The sequence below is a fragment of the Choloepus didactylus genome, chromosome 11 (assembly GCF_015220235.1).
Source record: "Choloepus didactylus isolate mChoDid1 chromosome 11, mChoDid1.pri, whole genome shotgun sequence".
Classification (NCBI taxonomy): Eukaryota; Metazoa; Chordata; class Mammalia; order Pilosa; family Megalonychidae; genus Choloepus; species Choloepus didactylus.
Window position 1 is genome coordinate 28,490,326 of NC_051317.1, and position 4,712 is coordinate 28,495,037.

The window sequence follows — 4,712 nt, forward strand, 5'->3', positions numbered from 1 at the left end:
GCACAGCCCGCTGGCCACGGGCAATTCTGAGACTGCTTGGCCTGACTTAATTTTGCTTTTACTGCTCAGTGCCAAGAATACCTAGAAAATTATCCACTAATTATCTAGCATTATCTATGTTGGTTCATGTCTAAAGAGCGGCTCATCTAATTACAAGCCCCTTTGCTATTTGCCTCTAAAGTGTGGGTTTAACAGAGAATTTCTCCAAAAGCCTTTGCACTGAAGGCTGGTAATTATGTGCTTTGAATTCTTCTGAGGGTGTTCTCTCAGATACCAACAACAAACAGTTACTCAAAGGATGCTTTCACAATAGGTAAGCTGTAAGCCGTAATTACATCTTGACATTTCCAGTGTTTTCTTCTACTGGACAATTAGCAAACAGTGTGCTAAATCATCCCTAGAATTCTTGGGAGAGGTACGAACTCTTTCACCTCTTCTGAAATTCTCATGCAATCTTCTACAGGCTAGATCTATTGTAATAGCAAAAAGCTAGTTCACTATAAGCAGGTGTTTCTTGAAATAAGGTTTGAGTTTACATTAAGTTGGCCTCTAGTCCTACTCTATTCCTTACTGAGAACATAAGGAATTGCCCAAATTTAAGTGATGAGTAGATTATATTGATAACTGAATTTGTAGGTCACATTAAGCATTTAATATGAGCAAGTAAAAATAGAACCTTATTACCCCAAACATCTAAGTCCTCCTGTCGGGAAAGCTAGTATATAAAAGCATCTTTAAATTCCTACGAAAAGATGCCACAATGATTTTGGGGGGAGGGAGGCAATAATTTAAATAAGTGCAAACCATGAGAAAAGTTGGAAGTATGGTTCAAATAACTGATTTTTTCCTGAATCATTTGAGAGTAAACTTCTGACCTGATGCCCCATCACACTGAATTCCTCAGCTTGCATCTTTAAAAAAAAAAAAATACCACTCTCCTACACAACCAAAATACAGCCATCAGAATCAGGAAGTCAGGGGAAACGAATGTTTGGCAGATATGGAAAGTTTGCAAATAAAATTAAAAATGAAATTGTCAAAAAATCAACCTTGATTCACTACTAACTTCTAATCCTTATAGACTACTTAAATATCACCAATTGTCTCAATAATATGATTTTTAACAAAAGAATCCATTTCAGAACAATGCATTGTATATAGATGCCATGAATCGTTAGTCTTCTTCAGTCTTTCCTTGTTTTTAATGAAATTGACATTTGTGAAAATTTCAGACCATTTGTTTTGTAGAATGTTTCTCCATTTGGGTTTAGCTGAAATTCTCTGAAACCATATAGATGCCTCTTCTTCATCCAAATCCCCATTGTTCTGTGCACTTACATTTGTCTGTACTCATGGTTTCTTTTATCCCAGGTGTCTATTACAGTATTATTATTATTTGATGCTAAATTAGCTAGTGTTCCTGTGTCCTTTTACATGTGTCCTCGTCAATTGAGCACTTTGCTACTTTCTGCTATGAGATGCCCCAGGTTCATCTTCCCTTCCCCAGCCCCGAAATCAACCATTTCTCCAGGCATCCGGGTTCCTGTCAATGAAAATGGACTTTAGAAGTTAAAATCTAGGTACAAGGTGTGCTTGTTGCTTTTGGGGAATTACTACTCCCAGGCCCTCTCAGTGGACAGAGCTAGTTATGACGCACTTACGTACACCATATACACACACGCGAATGCATGTACACCTATATTTATTTCCGTATCTATCTATATTTATCAAATCCAAGATCCAGCTAATTTCAATCTAAAGTCCCAGGGATGAATCTCATTTCCTCCCTTTCTCCATTTTAACTCCCGTATTTAACAGGAGAAGCCTCGTCACCATTTCACTTAACGTTTATTTGCTGGACCTCCCAACATGAAATCGGTCTCCCATCTCTGCCACCAGTGATTGCCCCGGCAAGATGCCATCCACCCTGGCTTAACTTCTGACTCCCCACCCAGGCTATCTCCTTTCATGGATTCTCTCCACTGCTCACCTGGGATGCAACCTAAGCCCAGCTGCATCCTGCACAGATGTTTTCAACCGGCTCACACCTGCAGCCCAGGCCAGGCTCCCCCTCTCACCCACTGCATGGACAGCCCCTCAGCCAGCTTGGGCTCTGACACCCCACACAACCTATGATGCCCCCTCCATCCCATACTCCTACCTGTGCTGCCCACCTCACAAGGGCCCTAGGACTGAACTGGGTGGGAAGGGCAGGGGCAAAGGAGAGGAAGATAAGGAGAAAGGGAACCCACTTGAATGTTTATGCAACATTCTGGGTGATTCAGGTTTCAAAGGGAAACAAAGTATAAATATTATTACCAAATGTGGTTAGCCCATGCAAGGGCCCTTGTGTATTATGCAACTTATTTTTATTATTAATTTTTAATATTGAGCACTTAAGTGTTCAAAGAACTATTACTATTTTTTTATTTTATTATTATAACTGGTGGGGAAGCAGAACACAGACTTCAAGATCCAAGAAGTAGCAAATGGTGCTTGTTCTGGTTTGCTAATGCTGCTGGAATGCAAAACACCACAAATGGATTGGCTTTTATAAAAGGGGGTTTATTTGGTTACACAGTTACAGCCTTAAGGCCATAAAGTGTCCAAGGTAACACATCAACAATTGGGTACCTTCACTGGAGGATGGCCGATGGCATCTGGAAAACTTCTGTTAGCTGGGAAGGCATGTGGCTGGCGTCTGCTTGCTCCTAGGTTGTGTTTCAGGTCCTCTCTCAGCTCCTGTGCTTTCTTCAAAGTGTCCCTTGTGGCTGTAGCTCCTCTTCAAAATGTCACTCTCAGCTGCTTTCTCTGGGCTGAAGTTCTGAGCTCCTTCTGTCTGAGCTTATATAGTGCACTAGTAAACTAATCAAGGCCCACGCTGAATGGGTGGAGCCACACCTCCAGGGAAATCATCCAATCAGAGTTATCACCTACAATTGGGTGGGTCACATTTCCATGGAAACAACCTAATCCAAAGACTCCAACTTAATTAACACTAATAAGTCTGCCCCCACAAGATTGCATCAAAGAATACGGCTTTTGCTAGGGGGACACAATATATCAAAACTCACAGTGCTTCTTTCCCAACAACACGTCAGCAATGACAGATGAGAGAAGCAATGCATTTCAGAGCAGGGTGATGACCAGAGTCTTAGTAAGAAACTGAGCACATGAAGCAGAACATTTCGGTACCCTGTTGCATCTCCAATTCCTTGCAGGGTAACTAGGGCTTCCACACCTAACTCAGAGCCGAAGGTCAACAGACTGTGAACTCCGCCTGGATGTCTAAGAGCCTCCCCTCCATAGCAAGTTCAAACAGCACCCTTGACTTCACCGTCCTGCCCCTGCCCCAGGCCCCCATCTCTCCCAAGTGCATCTTGGTTCCTGAGCCGCTCAAATAAACATCCTGGGGTTCACCATCCTGGGACATCTCTTTTCCTCATCCCTCATTTCATACCACCAGTAAGTCCCGCTTCTCTCCAAAACATGTTCTTAGACTTTCCACTTCTCTCTGCCTCCACGAATTTCCACAATATTCAGGGCACACTGATTCTTCTCCTGGACGTCTACTACTGTCTCCTCAACCAGTCTCTCTGCTTCCCTCACACCTGCCTCTGTCTACCCACAACAGGCAAAGCACTCATGTAAAATTAAAATCCAAGCATGATTCCACTGCTTAAAAGCAGCCAAGGACTTTCTAACACACTTAAATAAAACCAAAACTTCTGATGCTAGTATGAGAGAAACTAACAGTGTTGACTATCAAAAACTCGCTATCCTTTACTGTTTTCTTATTAGAACTCCCTCTGTTGAAAGAGTCAGAAATATGCACAGATTAATCAAAATACAAAACAGACACACATGAAAAACTACCCACAATTCCTAGCCTCTCTTCGAGCCAGAAGTCGTCACTTTTTTTGACACAATTTTGGCCAACAATATGAAAATTTGCTAGAAATTTCTGGGAGAATTTTTGGTCTTCTGATGCAGGTTTCACTTCATCCTACATGCCCTTTCTTATTTTATTCTGTCTCAAATGCATTTGTGATGGCTGGAGATACAGCAGCCATGCTGGGACCATGAAGGAAAGGCTGAGAGGATCCCAGAGAACATATCCCTGAAACTGAGGCCTCACTGAACTAATATCAATAGCTATCTGCCTACAACTCAGATTTAGCATTACATGAGAAAGCTAACCCACTGTGGGCACTTCTCTGTTGTTCACAGGTAAGAGCACTTGATGCACCTGTCCTACAAGGGCCTGTGTCTTCTGGCTTCTAATAGTCCTCTGACCACGTGTCTTTCTACTCCTTGTTTACTCACTTTATTTTTCCTCATACTTACCTCAGACCCCACCCCACTCACCCACCCCCACACACAAATACTCATCTCTATCCCATCTCCCTCTTCTATTTTCTCCATAGCACTTCTCACTTGAATGTTTTTAACACTGATCTTTTAATTACCTGACTCCTAAAGGTACACAGAATGTAGACTTCTGGATATGGGAAACCTGTCTGAGTTATTCTCACTGAATTGCCTATGACAGCACTGGCAGGCACTTAGTAAATGTTTGCTGAATAAATGGCATGGATGGATCCAATTCTCAGAGGAATTATGTAGCAACCAAACTCATGAAAGTGGCATGCAATTAAAATATTCTTTGAAATTTCACAAATGAAAAACATAGCACTCAGATGGAACTGAAA